This window comes from Mobula birostris, chromosome 12, assembly GCF_030028105.1.
Source record: "Mobula birostris isolate sMobBir1 chromosome 12, sMobBir1.hap1, whole genome shotgun sequence".
Classification (NCBI taxonomy): domain Eukaryota; kingdom Metazoa; phylum Chordata; class Chondrichthyes; order Myliobatiformes; family Myliobatidae; genus Mobula; species Mobula birostris.
Window position 1 is genome coordinate 71,074,291 of NC_092381.1, and position 18,726 is coordinate 71,093,016.

The window sequence follows — 18,726 nt, forward strand, 5'->3', positions numbered from 1 at the left end:
GAGTTCGCCCAATGGAAGGCAACAGCAAATCACCGTTGCTAGATACTAGGTTTCCTAGAATCTATTTGCTAAGAAAACCATGGTCAAACTCACAAAATGTATCGCACAACAACAGCGTCAAGAGGATCTTCAAGACAATTCTGAAGATGCTTCACTCGGTAGGGTTGATTCTGGCCAGCAGGGAATCCCCGACCATCATCAAGCTACTGTTCATAAAATTCAAGTAAGACAAAAGAAAATTATTGCCACTTGGAATGTAAGAACCCTATTTCAAGCAGGAAGATTGGACAATGTGATAATTGAAATGGAAAGACTAAAGATTAACACCATGGGAATTAGCAAAGTTCGTTGGATAGGTGCTGGAACATGTCAGAATAGAAATAAAACATTAATTTATTCTTATGGAACATCCCATACTAATGCAGTAGGAAGTCTAATGGATGAAAACATGGCAAAAAGTGTTTTAGAATGTTGGGCAATATCAGGAAGAGTGCTCCTTGTTCGATTCAGAGGACAACCATTTGATTTAGCAATTATACAGGTATATGCACCAACAACAGATGGAACAAATGAAGTTATAGATAAATTCTATGAAGAGCTTGAACAAGCAAAGAATGGATGCAAATCTCAAGATATTGTTATTGTCATGGGAGATCAAAATGCTAAAATAGGACAAGGTGCTGATGGAAATACCATAGGAAAATTTGGACTAAGGGAAAGAAATGAAAGAGGTGAGAAATGCGTAGAATGGTGCATGATGAATAATCAGGTCATTATGAATACCTACTTTAAAGACCATCCAACAGGCTTGTGGACCTGGAAAAGTCCAGGTGATAACACTAGAAATCAAATTGACTTTATTACTGTAAACCAAAGATTTAGAAACTCAGTGACTCAATGCAAAACATACCCAGGTACAGACTGTAATAGTGACCATAACCCAGTACTATGTCATGTAAAAGTAAAACTTAAAAAACTAAAGAAGCAAAAACTTGAACAATCCCTTGACTACTTGCAATTAATTAAAGAAAACATAAGACAAAAATTTACAATTGAAGTAAGGAATAGATTTCAAAGTCTAGAAATAGAATCTGTTGAAGATGATAGCAATCATGTAGAAATGAAGTTTAACTCTCTAAAGGATGTCTTGGTAGAATCAACAAAGTCAGTGATTCATAAAAAAGAAAAAAGCACAAAGAATAAATGAATGACAGATGAAATCAAAAATCTAATGGAAGAAAGGAGACGGAAGAAAGCAAATCCTATAGGATATAAGTCCTTAGATAAAAAAGTTAAAAGCTTATGTCAAAAGGCTAAAAAAGAATGGTTAAACCAGGAATGTGAGCAAAAGAAAGAATCCTTATTACTGATCCAAAAAGGTTACATCAACAAATCCAGAATATCACTGGTAAAAAGCTCCTCTGTTCTTCAGGTGGATGTTTGAAAGCAAAGGACAGTACCATTATCATGGAAAAAGATGAGATTATCAACAGATGAACTGAATATATTCAGGAATTGTTTGAAGACGATCGAGGCAAAAAAACAGAAATTAAGAAAAACATTTAAGGTCCAAGTATTTTAAAATCTGAAGTTCGTAATACAATAAATAAGATGAAGAAAGGAAAGGCAGCAGGTCCTGATGAATTAGTAATAGAACAAATTATCACCCTTGAAGATTATGGAATTGAAAAACTTACTGACTTAATCAATGACATTTATGAGACTGGAATAATACCAGAAGTGATGAAAAAAAATCAGTATTTATCACTCTTCCTAAGAAACCTGGAGCAATAGAATGTGAATTACATAAGGCCATAAGTTTAATGAGTCATATCACCAAGATACTGCTGAGAATTTTGATGACAAGAGCTAAAAGTAAGATAGAAGTGGAAATAGGCAAAGAACAATGTGGTTTTGTGAAAGACAAAGGTACAAGAAACACAATAATGATGTTAAGGATACTATCAGAACGAGCTATTCAAGTGTAAAAAGATTTGTTTGTTTGTTTTATCGACTACACAAAAGCATTTGATAAAGTGAAGCACAGTAAGTTATTTGTAATATTACAGAAAACTTTAGATCTAGATTCGAAAGACCTCTGCCTAATCAGAAATCTGTACTGGGAACAAACTGCCGCTGTAAGAATAGATGGAGAAGTGAGTCAGTTTACGAAAATCAAGAGAGGCATTAGACAAGGGTGTGTTTTCTCCCCTGATTTATTTAATGTGTACAGTGAAACAATATTACAAAAAATAAGAGACATCTTGGGAATCAAAGTTGGCAGTGAAAACATTAATAATTTCAGATATGCGGATGACACTGTGTTAATCGCAAGTACGGAGGAAGAACTAAAAAACTTAATTGATATAGTTGTTGAAGAAAGTGCAAAAATGGGTCTATCTATCAATTGCAAAAAGACAGAATGTATGGTGATATCCAAAAAGGAGAATCCCACCTGCAGGCTGAAAATAAACAGGGAAGACATAAAACAAGTACAGAACTTTTGCTACTTAGGAAGCTAGCTGACGTCAGATGGCAGGTGCGACATGGACATCAAAAGAAGAATAGGGATGGCAAAAGACACTTTTACGAGAATGAAGAGTATACTGACCAATACTAAACTAGGCATTACAACCCACCTCAGAGTACTGAAATGTTACGTTTATCCAGTTATGTTATATGGCTCAGAATGTTGGACAATACCTAGTAACATGAGGAAACGAATTGAAACAGCAGAGATGTGGTTTTTGAGGAGGATGCAAAGAATATCATGGACGAAACAAATATCTAACAAGGATGTCATGAACAGAGCAAACACAAAAACAGAAATAATGTATGAGATCATGAAAAGGCAATGTAACTTCAGTGGACATGTGATTAGGAAAGAGAAGTTAGAATGCACGGTAATTATGGGAAAGATTGAAGGGAAGAAAGCAAGAGGAAGACAAAGACAAATGATGATGGAGACAGCAGCCAGAGAATTGGAAATGAATACTAATGATTTGATCCACTTGACCCGAAACAGGAGTGTGTGGGTCATGGCAGTCAAAGCTCAAACTGAGCACGGCACCTGATGATGATGATGATGATGATGATGATGATGATTCCCAGATAATTTTGGTCTATTACACTCCTCAGAGCCCTACCGTTCACTGTGAAAGGACTAACCTGTTTGGCATTTTTCAGCCTATTTTTCCAGCTGGTCCAGATCCTGCTGCAATCACTGATGGTCTTCCTCACTGTCCACAAATTACATAAAACTTGTAGGGATTGTGAGTAGGAAGGAGGATGTTAAGAGGGTTTGATAGAGTACAGAGACACAAGAAGCTACAGCTGCTAGAATCTGGAATGAAAAACAAAATGTTGGAAGAAATCTCAAGGATACCCAGTCCTGTGTCACACTCATCATTATCAGATTTTTCATCAACAGCATGCAGATTAGTGCTCTTTTTAAAACTACAACTTGACATTTACCTTTTTCTCTTCAACAGGTAGGCAGATGACTTGGGTTTGTTTTAAATTCTCCTCGTCGCCACTGTTATGTTTTGTAACTCCAAAACATAAAACTAATTGGAAGAGAAACATGGCAACTGGGGATAACCCGTGTACATTTAGCTTTACTTTGGTGAGGCACTCACTTATGACATGGTGGTGTAATGACGTATGCCATTCACGTACTTTCACATATAACCCATAATGGATTATGTAAACAAGCAAATAATGCTTAATCAAACAATATATTTACAATGTTACTCAAATATTACTGAAATATTAAATACACAACACCAAATTTTAAACCTTTCATTCTTGGGATCATTGTCATGAACCTCCCTGGACCTTCTTCAATGTCAGCACATCCTTTCTTAGATAAGGGACCCAAAATTGCTCATAATACTCCAACTGCAGTCTAACCAATGCCACATAAAGCTTCAGCGTTACATCCTTGTTTTTATATTCTAGTCCTCTCAAACTCAGTCTGCAAGTTAACCTTTAGGAAATCCTGCACAAGGACTTACAAGTTCCTTTGCACCTCTGATTTCTGAATTTTCTCCCCATTTAGAAAATAATCTATGCCTTTATTCTTTCCAAGTCTAAGTCTTTCTGCAGACTCCCTGCTTCCTGAACACAACTTGTTCCTTCACCCACCTACGTACCATCCGCAAACCTGGCCACAAAGCCATCAATTTCACCATCCAAATCATTGACATATAGTGTGAAATTAAGCTGTCCCAAAACTAACCTCTGTGGAATACCACTAGTCACGAGCAGAAAAGGCCCCCTTTATTCCAAGTCCTTGGCTCCAGCCAGTTTGGCAATCCTCTGCTAGTATCTCTCCTGTAATACCATGGGTCCTCATCTTGCTTAGCAGCCTGGTGTGCACCACCCTGTCAAAAAGCCTTCTGAAAATCCAAGTAAATAATGTTCTTGTCTTCCAAAACTATTCCAGAATCTAGTGCTTCTTGAAAGATCATTACTAATGCATCCACAATTTCTTCAGTTACCTCTTTCAGAACTTTGGGTTGTAGTCCAACTGGTCCAGGTGACTTATCTAACTTAAGACATTTCACCATCCCAAGCACATTCTCCTGAATAGTATCAATTACACTCACTTCTGCCCCCGACATTCTCAAATTTCTGGCATACAGCTCATGTCTTCCACAGTGAACAATAATGCATAATATATATTGAGTTCGTCCGCCATTTCTATGGTCCTATTATCACATTCCCAGTGTCATTTTCCAGTGGTCCAATATTCACTCTCACCTCAATTGGTTCTTAGAAGCATCACAATAATTTTGGCTATAATGTATGCCCTCTCTTTTACTTTTACCTGTCTTTCACTTCCCTCATTCATGGTTGCCTCATCCTCCCTTTAGAATACTACTACTTATTCGGGATGTATCTATTCGACACCCTCCAAATTGTTCTCAGAAACTCCAGCCATTATCCCTCATAGCATGCCCTTACAAGCAACTTTGACCAATTCCTCTCTCATGCCTCTGTAGTTCCCTTTACTCTACCGTAATACTGATGCAACTAATTGTAACTTCTCCTTCTTAAACAGCAAGATGAATTCAATCATATTAGGATCATTGCCTTTTAAGGGTTTCTTTACTTTAAGCTCCCTAATTAAATCCATTTCATTACACAACATCTAATCCAGAGTAGCTGATTCCCTAGTCGGCTCACCCACAAGCTGCTCTAAAAATCCATCTTGTAGGCATTCTATAAATTCCATATCTTGGGATCTAGCACCAACTTGATTTTCCCAATCTACCTGCACATTAAAATCCCCCATGATTATTGCAACATTGCTCTTTTGACATGCATTTTCTATCTCCCATTGTAATTTGTAGCCCACAACATAGCCACTGTTTGGAGGGCTGTATATAATTCCTATTAGGGTCTTTTTAGTCTTGCAGTTTGTTAATCCCTGCTCACAAAGATTTTTACTTCTTCAGATCCTATATCACCTTTTTCTAAGGATTTGATTTCATTTTTTTTAAACCAACAGGGGCGCACCACCCCCCTCTGCACACATGTCTGTCCATAGCTCCCAATTATGATCTTCTTTTAACCACAACTCAGTGATGCCCATAATGTCATACCTGCCAATTACTAACTGGCTACAAGATCATCAACCTTATTCCATATATTGCAGGCATTCAAATATAGCACCTTTAGTCCTGTTTTCATCATTTTTAATTTTTCCCCCATGTTACTGGAAGCTAAATTCTAACCCCTTTCTAAACTACACATTGCATTTGCTTGTATACCAACTGCCCATCATCTGTCCTATCACTCCAGTTCCCACCTCCCTGGCAAATTAGTTTAAACCCTCCAAATAGCTCTGGTAAACCTGACACAAGAATATTGGGCTCCGGCAGGTGTAGATGTAAGCTGTCTTTTTTGCACAGGTCGAACCTTCCCCAGAAGAGTTCACAATGATCCAGAAATCTGAAACCCTGCCCCCTGCACCGATTCTTAAGCCACATATTCATCTGCCAAATCAACCTATTCTTACCCTTGCTTGCACAAAACACAATCCAGAGATTACTACCCTTGAGCTCCAGCTTTTCAGCTTTCTACCTACTTACTATATTCTCTCTTCAGGACCTTTACCTATCCATGTCATTGATATCAATATGTACCCATGACTTCCCGCTACTCATCCTTCCCCCTTAGAATGCTGTGGACTCGCTGTGAGACATCCCTGACTCTGACATCTGGGAGGCAACATACCATCAGGGTGTCTCTTTCATGTCCACAGAATCTCCTGTCAGCTCCGTGAACTATGGAAACCCCTATCACTACTACAGTCTTCCTGCTTCCTTTCCCTTCTGAGCCACAGAGTAGCACTCAGTGCCAGAGACCTGGTCACTGTGGCTTTCCCCGGGATTTCCTGTTGGTCGTGGCAGCCAGCACAGGACAGCCACTTTCAAATGATATTGCAGTGTCAATCAACCAATTGCAAAAGGCAAAACTTATCACAGAAAATAAAATTGTTTCAAGACTCTCAAGATCTTGAAATCTGAAAGAAACTTGTTGATATATGAAATCAAAAATACTTGTGATTTTTTTATTAATGATTGGTTTGAACAATGTTAAATTTCAACAAGAGATATACTTTCCTTTTCAGTAGCTGAGTTGAAATAGTCAGCTCACTTAGATCTCCAACTCAGAACGCACATATTGTGACATTTTAACAGCTTGTTGATGTTAAAAGAAAATGGAGCACAGGATAGACTTACATTTTGAATAATATTTATTATGGCTTCCTAGAATGAGATACGCATAGATTATGAGAAATCAAAGCCAATCTGAAACTAAGATCTGATGGATTAGGACAGAAAAGGATAAAGAAAAATACAGATCAGCTTCGGACAGTTCTGCCATATCTGATGGAGTTGGACACATGATGAGGGTAAAATAAGGTTAGCCAAAATGGGACCAAGCTAGTGTTAGAGCTGTATGAAAGTTAAAATCGGAGAGACATTTTGTTCTCAAGAGAAAGGGACAAGCTGAAAAGTATCTCAACTCCAATGGAATGGCCTGATAGATCAAACATACTTTTGTGATTTATTTTATAAATTACTTTTGTTTTAATCTCTAGCCCATTTAGACCATAAGATCTAGGAGCAGAATTAGGCCATTCAGCCCATTGAGTCTGCTCTGCCATTTCATCATGGCTGATCCATTTTTCCTCTCAGCCCCAATTTCCTGCCTCCCCCCACCCCCCCCCCACACCCCTGGATCCCTTTACACCTTGACTAAATCAGAATCTATCAACCTCTGTCTTGAATATACATAAAGACTTGGGCTCCACGGCTGTCTGTGGCAACGGATTCCACAGCGTCACAACTCTCAAGCTAAAGATATTCCTCCTCATCTCTGTTCTAAAAGGATACCCCTCTATTTTGAGGCTGTATCCTCTGGTCTTAGACACTCCCACCATAGGAAACATCCTCTCCACATCCACTCTATCAAGGCCTTTCACAATTTGATAGGTTTCAATTAGGTCACCCCTCATTCTTCTAAATTCCAGTGAATACAGGCCCACCATCAAATGCTGTTCATAAGACATGCGATTCAGTCCTGGAATCATTTTCATGAACCTCCTTGAACCCTCTCCAGTGTCAGCACACCCGTTCTAAGATAAGAGGCACAAAACTGCTCACAATACTCCAAGTGAGGCCTCACCAGTGCTTTATAAATCCTCAACATTACATCCATTTGTTCAAACACATCTCAGAGGGTGCGAGTATAGATGACTGGTTTTGAATCTGGGTGGTTGTGCAAAAAAAAGTGGGTGCTATCAATTAGTTATGGAAATTAAAAGCAATGAATATGTATAATAGGATGGCAGAGAGCTGAGGAGTCTTGGCTTTATATTGTCATGAGTCAAATTTGTTGCTAGAAATTTAATTCTCCTAGTCATTTCGGAGCTGTAGACACTAAGGTTCAAATTCAACATAGCCTCCAAGGGTTATAACCAATGTACAATTCAGTACAGATTTAGCAGTCTCACTTGTACATCCCACTCTGTGTAACCTTTGTAGTTAAATTACAGATCCCACCAGGATGCATGGAGATATTATACCGGTACAGTTGGGAGCATTCTTCTGCAATGGAGATTGAAGCACAGGTACACTCTGGCTGATTGATAACTCTGAAGCAGCTCTAAGCTGTGCTAGAATTAAACTCAAGCGATACATCAATATAATTTCAATCATTAAGGCAGATATATTAGACTATCACTTTATATTGTCCCTTTATGAACAAAACTGGAAGATACTTCAGAATCTGTATATTTTTAGCATTCTTAAAATTCTACGTGCTATTGATCTTGTGTAGTGTTCAGCTTGTGAAGAAAATAGCATCCACTTAAAACATTGCTCACATGCTCTTCCATTTTACAATACTGTACTCGCATGTATTAACTATCCTGGCTTAGAAATATTAACTTTTAAATAAAGGATTACTGAGCTGAATTAGTTTTTAAAAGAATATCCTTGCATTAAACATTGTGTCAATCACATCCTCAATTCCAAAAGAGCTTCACACCTATGTATTAGTTTTTTTCTCGGTGTTATTATTAAGATGTGGTGTTGTAAATGTTCATAGTACACAATAGCAAGTTGGAATAGAAGAGAAATATCTAATGGCATAAGATGATTTTACTTTTAGGGCCAATTAACTCTTCAAAATGTATATAATTTATATTTCCCCAGAATACATCTAAAGCATTTAAAATTCTGAATGAAAATTTTGTATAGCTCCACCCTGATTTTGAAAGATTCTAATTGTGGGAATCCCAACAACATGAATTGCGTTCATTCTGCCCAAGGGATTCTGCTGCTTGGACTTTCTAGGGATAAATGCCACCTGTGCACTACATGCAACATAAACTCAAGTTTATGGTATAGCAGAAACATAACCACAATTCATCAGAACTTGGTGCTACTTTAAGAAACATCCCCAACCCTCTATCACCTTAGAGGAGGATTTCTTTTCCACAGCAAATGGCTGGAATCTGGAACACGCTTTCTGGGGTGCTGCCAGAGGCAGATACTCTCACAATGTCTAAGCAGCAACTCGACAAGCACTTGAATCGATAAGGTGTGGAAGGCTACTGACCTAATGTGGGTAAATATCAGAACTTAAGAAATAGGAGCAGGTTTTGGGAGTAAAGGGGCCTAGCAAAGATAAGTACAATGGTCAGTATGGAAACGATAGGCCTGTTTCTTTGCTGTACCACTCTATGACTCCAGAGTTGTTGGGTTTTGTTCATTGCTGTGGGTCCCTGATACACATTCTGAAGATGACACCAGAGTTAAAATGTTCTACTGCAACAAAACAGTCCATAAGACATAGAAACAGAATTAGGCTACTTGGCCCATCAAGTCCATTCTGCCATTCAATGATGGCTGATCCTTTCTCCCCCTCTTCAGCCCCACTCCCCGGCTTTCTTCCTGTATCCTATGATGCCGTGGCTAATCAAGAACGATCAATCTCCATCTTAAATACACCTCCACAGCTGCCTGTAGCAACAGACACCATAAACTCATGACCCTCGAGCTAAATAGATTTCTCTAAATATATTTCTCCACATGTCAGTTTTAAATGGACACCGCCCTACCCTGAGGATGCGTCCTCTTGTCCTAGAAACTCCCACCATGGGAAACCACCTTTCCACATCTACTCTGTCTAGGCCTTTCAATATTCGAAAGGTTTCAATCAGATCCCCCCTCATCCTTCTAAATTGCAGCAAGTACAGGCCCAGAGCCATCAAACATTCCTTATATGATAACCCTTCCATTCCCAGAATCATCCTTGTTGACCTCCTCCGGACTCTCTCCAATGCCAGCACATCTTTTCTTAGATGAGGAGCCCAAAACTGTTCACAATACTCAAGGTGAGGCCTCACCAATACCTTATAAAGCCTCAGCATCACATTTGTGCTCTTGTATTCAAGACCTCTTGAAATTAATGCTAACATTGCATATGCCTTTGTTACCACTGACTCTACTTGCAAGCTAACCTTTAGGGTGTTCTGCAGAAAGATTTTTTTAATTTTCTCCCCATTAAGAAAATAGCCTGCACGTATTTCTTCTATCAAAGTGCATGACCATGCATTTTCCGACATTGTATTTTGTTTGCCACTTTCTTGCCCATTATCCTAATCTAAGTCCTTCTGCAGACTTCCTGTTTCCTCAACACTACCTGCCCCTCCAACAATCTTTGTATCATCTGCAACCTTGGCAGCAAAACTATCTATTCCATCATCTAAATTATTTATAAACAGCATAAAAAGAAGTGGTCCCAACACCAGCCCCTGTGAACACCACGAGTCACTGGCAGCCAACCAGAAAAGGATCCTTTTATTCCCACTCGCTGCCTTCTTCCAATCAGCCAATGCTCTAACCATGTTAGTAACTTTCCTGTAGTATCATGGGCTCTTTATTTGGTAAACAGCCTCATGTGTGGCACCTTGTTAAAGGCCTTCTGAATGTCCAAATATACAACATCCACTGCATCCCCTTTATCTATCCTACTTCTAATCTCTTCAAAGAATTCCAATAGGTTCGCCAGGCATGATTTGTCTAACAACCTCATCCTTAACAATTGACTCCAACATCTTCCCAACCACTGAGGTCAGGCTAACTGGTCTATAATTTCCTTTCTGCTGCCTCTCTCTTTTCTTGAAGAGTGGAGTGACATTTGCAATTTTTCAGTCCTCCAGAATCATGCCAGAGTCCAATGCTTCTTGAAAGATCACTACTAAGGCTTCCACAATATCTACCACTACCTCTTTCAGAACCCTAGGGTGCAGTTCATCTGGTTCAGGTGACTTATGTACCTTTAGGTCTTTCAGCTTTTTGAGCATCTTCTCCCTTGCAATTGTAACTGCATTCACTTCTCTTCTCTCACACCCTTCAATACCTGGAACACTGCTAGTGTCTTCTACAATGAAGACTGATGCCAAAATACTCACTTAGTTCACCTGCCATCTCCTTGTCCCCCATTATTATTTCTCCAGCCTCATTTCCTAACAGTCCTGTATCCACTCTCATCTCTTTTATTTTTATGCAATTGAAAAAGCTTTTTCTATCCACCTTAACATTGTTTGCTAGCTTGTTTTTATATTTCATCTTTTCCCTTCTAATGATTTATTTAGTTGCTTTCTGTAGGTTTTCAAAAACTTCCCAAACCTCTATCTTTCCCACTAATTTTTACTTTGTTGTATGCCCTCTCTTTTGCTTTTACATTAGCTTTGACTTTCCTTGTCAGCCATGGTTGTACTATTTTGCCATTTGAGTATTTCTGTGTTTTTGGAATACATCTATCATGTCCCTTCCTCATTTTCCCAAGAAACTCAAGCCATTGCTGCTCCTCCATCATCCCTGCCAGCATCTCCTTCCAATTTACTTTGGCCAATTGCTCTCTCATACCACTGTAATTTCCTTTACTCCACTGAAATACTGCTACGTCAGACTTTACTTTCTCCCTATCAAATTTCAAGTTGAAATCAATCACATTGTAATCAATTTCTCCTAAAGCCTGATTTATACTTGTGCGTAGCCCTACGCCGTAGCGAGCATACATTGTTGTGTCTGCATCGCTCTGCAATTCACTGCTAAAACGCTAGTTGGCGGTGGGGTTTCTATGCCACTGTGTGAGTTTCTTCGTGAGAGACATGGACAAAGAAATGCATTTCAAATATTTTCGAATGTCGGAAGGTAGATTTGACAACTTGGTTCATCATCTCCAACCATTTATTTCACATCAGTGTACAGACATGGAGGAAAAAAGCAACCATAGAAACCATAGAAACTACAGCACAGAAACAGGCCTTTTGGCCCTTCTTGGCTGTGCTGAACCATTTTCTGCCTAGTCCCACTGACCTGCACACGGACCATATCCCAAGAACCCGCATTTACCACCTCATCTGGCAGCTCATTCCATACTCCCACCACTCTCTGTGTGAAGAAGTCCCCCCTAATGTTCCCTTTAAACTTTTCCCCCCTCACCCTTAACCCATGTCCTCTGGTTTTTTTCTCCCCTTGCCTCAGTGGAAAAAGCCTGCTTGCATTCACCCTATCTATACCCATCATAATTTTATATACCTCTATCAAATTTCCCCTCATTCTTCTACGCTGCAGGGAATAAAGTCCTAACCTATTCAACCTTTCTCTGTAACTGAGTTTCTCAAGTCCTGGCAACATCCTTGTAAACCTTCTCTGCACTCTTTCAACCTTATTTATATCCTTCCTGTAATTTGAAAGTATGAGACGTGAATTAGCTAAGATAGACTGGCAAATGACACTTAAAGGATTGGGGGTGGATATGCAATGCCAAGCATTTAAAGGTTGCATGGATGAACTGCAACAAATGTTCATCCCAGTTTGGCAAAAGAATAAATCAAGGAAGGTAGTGCACCCGTGGCTGACAAGAGAAATTAGGGATAGTATCAATTCCAAAGAAGAAGCATACAAATTAGCCAGAGAAAGTGGCTCACCTGAGGACTGGGAGAAATTCAGAGTTCAGCAGAGGAGGACAAAGTGCTTAATTAGGAAGGGGAAAAAAGATTATGAGAGAAAACTGGCAGGCAACATAAAAACGGACTGTAAAAGCTTTTATAGATATGTAAAAAGGAAAAGACTGGTAAAGACAAATGTAGGTCCCCTGCAGACAGAAACAGGTGAATTGATTATGGGGAGCAAGGACATGGCAGACCAATTGAATAATTACTTTGGTTCTGTCTTCACTAAGGAGGACCTAAATAATCTTCCAGAAATAGTAGGGGACAGAGGGTCCAGTGAGATGGAGGAACTGAGCGAAATACATGTTAGTAGGGAAGTGGTGTTAGGTAAATTGAAGGGATTGAAGGCAGATAAATCCCCAGGGCCAGATGGTCTGCATCCCAGGGTGCTTAAGGAAGTAGCCCAAGAAATAGTGGATGCATTAGTGATAATTTTTCAAAACTCGTTAGATTCTGGACTAGTTCCTGAGGATTGGAGGGTGGCTAATGTAACTCCACTTTTTAAAAAAGGAGGGAGAGAGAAACCGGGGAATTATAGACCGGTTAGCCTAACGTCGATGGTGGGGAAACTGCTGGAGTCAGTTATCAAGGATGTGGTAACAGCACATTTGGAAAGCGGTGAAATGATCGGACAAAGTCAGCATGGATTTGTGAAAGGAAAATCATGTCTGACGAATCTCATAGAATTTTTTGAGGATGTAACTAGTAGAGTGGATAGGGGAGAACCAGTGGATGTGGTATATTTGGATTTTCAGAAGGCTTTTGACAAGGTCCCACACAAGAGATTAGTGTGCAAACTTAAAGCACACGGTATTGGGGGTAAGGTATTGGTGTGGGTGGAGAGTTGGTTAGCAGACAGGAAGCAAAGAGTGGGAATAAACGGGACCTTTTCAGAATGGCAGGCGGTGACTAGTGGGGTACCGCAAGGCTCAGTGCTGGGACCCCAGTTGTTTACAATATATACTAATGACTTGGATGAGGGAATTAAATGCAGCATCTCCAAGTTTGCGGATGACACGAAGCTGGGTGGCAGTGTTAGCTGTGAGGAGGATGCTAAGAGGATGCAGGGTGACTTGGATAGGTTGGGTGAGTGGGCAAATTCATGGCAGATGCAATTTAATGTGGATAAATGTGAAGTTATCCACTTTGGTGGCAAAAATAGGAAAACAGATTATTATCTGAATGGTGGCCGATTAGGAAAAGGGGAGGTGCAACGAGACGTGGGTGTCATTATACACCAGTCATTGAAAGTGGGCATGCAGGTACAGCAGGCGGTGAAAAAGGCGAATGGTATGCTGGCATTTATAGTGAGAGGATTTGAGTACAGGAGCAGGGAGGTACTACTGCAGTTGTACAAGGCCTCGGTGAGACCACACCTGGAGTATTGCGTGCAGTTTTGGTCCCCTAATCTGAGGAAAGACATCCTTGCCATAGAGGGAGTACAGAGAAGGTTCACCAGATTGATTCCTGGGATGGCAGGACTTTCATATGAAGAAAGACTGGATGAACTGGGCTTGTACTCGTTGGAATTTAGAAGATTGAGGGGGGAGCTGATTGAAACGTATAAGATCCTAAAGGGATTGGACAGGCTAGATGCAGGAAGATTGTTCCCGATGTTGGGGAAGTCCAGAACGAGGGGTCACAGTTTGAGGATAGAGGGGAAGCCTTTTAGGACCGAGATTAGGAAAAACTTCTTCACACAGAGAGTGGTGAATCTGTGGAGTTCTCTGCCACAGGAAACAGTTGAAGCCAGTTCATTGGCTATATTTAAGAGGGAGTTAGATATGGCCCTTGTGGCTACGGGGGTCAGGGGGTATGGAGGGAAGGCTGGGGCGGTGTTCAGAGTTGGATGATCAGCCATGATCATAATAAATGGCGGTGCAGGCTCGAAGGGCCGAATGGCCTACTCCTGCACCTATTTTCTATGTTTCTATGTAAAACTGAACACAATACTCCAGATTTGGCCTCACCAATGCCTTATACAACCTCATCATAACATTCCAGCTGTTATACTCAATACTTTGATTAATAAAGGCCAATGTACCAAAAGCTCTCTTTACGACTCTATCTACCTGCAACGTCACTTTTAGGGAATTTTGTATCTGTATTCCCAGATCCCTCTGTTCCACTGCACTCCTCAGTGCCTTACCATTAACCCTGTATGTTCTACCTTGGTTTGTCCTTCCAACGTGCAATACCTCACACTTGTCTGTATTAAACTCCATCTGCCATTTTTCAGCCCATTTTTCCAGCTGGTCCAAGTCCCTCTGCAGGCTCTGAAAACCTTCCTCACTGTCTACTACACCTCCAATCTTTGTATCATCAGCAAATTTGCTGATCCAATTTACCACATTATCATCCAGATCATTGATATAGATGACAAATAACAATAGACCCAGCACTGATCCCTGTGGCACACCACTAGTCACAGGTCTCCACTCGGAGAAGCAATTCTCTACTACCACACTTTGGCTTCTTCTATTGAGCCAATGTCTAATCCAATTTACCACCTCTCCATGTATACCTAGCGACCGAATTTCCTAACTAACCTCCCATGCGGGACCTTGTCAAAGGCCTTACTGAAATCCATGTAGACAATATCCACTGCCTTCCCTTCATCCACTTTCCTGGTAACCTCCTCGAAAAACTCCAATAGATTGGTGAAACATGACCTACCACGCACAAAGTCATGTTGACTCTCCTTAATAAGTCCCTGTCTATCCAAGTGCTTGTAGATTCTGTCTCTTAGTACTCCCTCCAATAACCTACCTACTACCGACGTTAAACTTACTGGCCTATAATTTCCCGGATTACTTTTAGATCCTTTTTTAAACAACGGAACAACATGAGCCACTCTCCAATCCTCTGGCACCTCACCCATAGACAGCGACATTTAAAATATTTCTGCCAGGGCTCCCGCAATTTCAACACTAGTCTCCTTCAAGGTCCGAGGGAACACCCTGTCAAGTCCCGGGGATTTATCCACTTTAATTTTCCTCAAGACAGAAAGCACCTCCTCCTTTTCAATCTGTACAGTTTCCATGATCTCACTACTTGTTTCCCTTAATTCCATAGACTTCATGCCAGTTTCCTTAGTAATGCAATGCTACCAAGTGGACCAATCACAGTTGTTGCGGTCCGCATCGCTGTGACACGTGAGTTACTTTTTTGGGGAGGTGCACGTCACCCTACAGCATAGGGTACGGCATAAGGTACACGGTACTTACGGCGTGCACTTGACACAGAAGTATAAATCAGGCTTAAGGGTTCCTTTACCTTAAGCCCCCAAATCACCTCTAGTTCATTACATAACACCCAAACCAGTATAGCTGATCTCCTAATAGGCTCAATGACAAACTGCTCTAAAAAGCTATCTCACAGGCATTCAAAAAGTTCACCCTCTTGAGATCCATTACCAACCTGATTTTCCCAATCTACCTGTATGTTAAAATCTCCCATGACGATCCTAACATTTCCCATTGACACGACATTTCTATTTCCTATTGAAATCTGTAGTCCACATCCCAGCTACTGTTTGGAGGCCTGTATATAACTGCCATCAGGGTCCTTTTACCCTTGCAGTTTCTTAACTCAACCCACAAGGATTCAACATCTTCCAATCCTATGTCACATCTTTCTACTGATCTGATGCCATTCTTTACCAGTAGAGCCACACCACCCCTTCTGTCTACCGTCCTATTCCTCCTATACAAATTGTAACCTCTGGATGTTTAGCTCCCAACTACAACCATACTTCAGCCACAATTCAGTGATGGCCACAACATCATTCTGGACAATGTGTTAAACTGCAAAGAGATCATCCACCTTATTTCTTATACTCCATGCATTGAAATATAACACTTTGGGTACTGTATTTGCTACCCGTTTTGATTCTGCATCCCTAATACTCACCCTATTGGCTGCAATTATGTCCTATCATCTGCCCGCCCTTCCTGACAGTCTGACTGCACGCTATCTTTGCTTTTTTACCATCTGTCCCATCCTGCGTCCCTCACTCTGGTTCCCATCTCCCTGCCAAATTAGTTCATGTCACATCTCAAGAACTGTCTGTGGTATGCAGAGGCATGCACATCGCCTGGGAACCTACCCAATGCCTTGTGGAATTTTCCATTTGTGATATCATGTCAGTGCATTTATATTCACACATAAATCTATCATTACTTTATATAAAGTGTTGATACAACCATTCAGTCTATGGTCCTTTATCTGGATTTCATGTTTGCCATTTTACATTTCTGATTTCATGCTTGTTGCCCTCTGTGTACATACATGTGGATCCCGCATGTGCAATCCCAAGAGACCAGCAATTCAGAGAAGACTAGAAATGCCCATAACAAAAAAGATCATCTTAAAATATGCAAAAGCAGATGTTGTACAGACTCACATTAGATGTGTGGGTGTTTAATCTCACTTCCAGAATAATCCGCAAATCTTCATTTGTGATGCAAAGAAGAATATGGTACAGAACAAGAAAAGGCTCTATGGCTCATTGACCCTGCTAATTTGATACACAATGTAACTTTACATACTACAATGAACTCTCCTCCACTTACTTCATGGCCAGGGGAGGTGGCCAACAGTAGAGAAGGTTTCTAAGAACAGATACAAAAAACAGAAAATGCAAGCAATACTCCATAGGTCAGGCAGCATCACTGATCCATGGGAGTTTCTCGAATTGCCTCTGCCTCCCCAGGTTCACCTCTCAGGTAATTAAGTAAATTATGGGAAGCCCAGGAAAGCCCATAATAGGCTAAATGCCATTTTTGTGATTGATTTCCTATTCTGAATTTCAAATTAATTTTTTGCTTTACATTTGTCAGGATTAGCCCTTTCAATGGTACTAACATAAAATGCTATGTCAACGGTGACTGTCGGAAGTCCTAATCTGTATTGATTTAACTAATCTAAGATTAGTGGGCGGGAGGGGGGAAGAGGGAAGAGAGCAGGCATAACGAGCATTGGGCAAAGGAAGAATTTACACTTTCCACTTGCTTTTGCTGTCCTTGGACCAGAGGGGAAAAAAAGAGAGAATGCCAAGGGTCCTGCTTGTACTCTCTACACAACATTCTCTCCTGGAGAGATTGCATATTGGACAGGCTGATCTTCACAAGAAGATCTCCTCACATTACAATAGTATGTAAAGGTGTGCAGACTGCTAGATCCTAATTTATAAAAACTTCTCAGGATAGCAGAAGAATCAATGTGGAACGGGGGGAGTGGGAGGTCAGTTTAAGCCCAAAACCAAGAGTGACAACAGTATAAATAGTATGTTTAATTTATATTCAAATTTAAAATGACAGCCTAACTCAAAGGGCATGAACAATGTGCACCTTCAAAAGCCAGGTATTTTCACATTGGAAGTGAAACATTAACAAAGCTACAAATTTCCTGCCAGTTCTCTGTCAGCATAAGCAAGAATTCCTCCTTTCTTACCTTTCAAATGTAGAGGCAACTGGGTTAATTTGACAGTAAAGGCAATTAAAGAGCTTCTATTTAAAACTGCAACTAAATGTTGCTTCTCTGAAAGAACCAAAGACATCTGTTATACAATTCATAGTTCTCAGTATTGACATAATCCATATTTCATCCAAATGTTACCCTTTTACTTCTGCAAGTACTATTTTTTGCACCTTAATCTACTATTTAGAAAAGGTCTGCTATATTACTAAATAAGTATACAGTACAAAAACACCATCTCACTTTAAAAACTGTAAGACTGCCGATACTAGGAATCTGAAATAAAAACTAAAAACGCTGAAAATCCTTAGCAACTCATGCTGTGAAGGGTAAAGCAAAATTCCTGTTTCAGACTGATGATTGCTCATTAGAATTAGGAAAGTGAGCAATTAACAATCTATATTAACTGAGAAAGGGGAGGGTACAAAGCATTTCCAAATGAGTATTCCAATATCCTCCGCTTTTAATTCACTATGTTCATATTTAATATTGCACTTAAATCATTATATTTATATTGTTTATTCCTGAAAGATTCTGTCTCAATTGAATGATAGTGGCATAATTTACAAATTGACTGAGAAATGATCACTGTTGGTCTCAATTACTGTAAATAGAATTTTCAAAAGGCAGTGTTTTCCCACATTGTTAGTGTTACAGTAAAAAAAAAGTGCATAACCAGGTAGGAAAATTGTTGGAATCCTGTA

General features: G+C 40.0%; 1 protein-coding gene across 3 annotated transcripts in view; it reads right to left on the bottom strand.

Annotated features, from left to right (window-relative positions):
- glis1a (GLIS family zinc finger 1a) overlaps nt 1-18,726 on the bottom strand; it is a 379,333-nt gene that overhangs the window by 288,784 nt on the left and 71,823 nt on the right. Inside the window, exon 1 of one of the 3 annotated variants that reach the window (XM_072274053.1) lies at nt 3,169-3,284. The exons of the other annotated variants lie outside the window; for them this stretch is intronic. The gene's annotated coding sequence lies outside the window, so the exon portion shown is untranslated. Of the gene's footprint in view, nt 1-3,168; nt 3,285-18,726 lie in introns of those variants that run through there. 3 annotated transcript variants of the gene reach the window in all.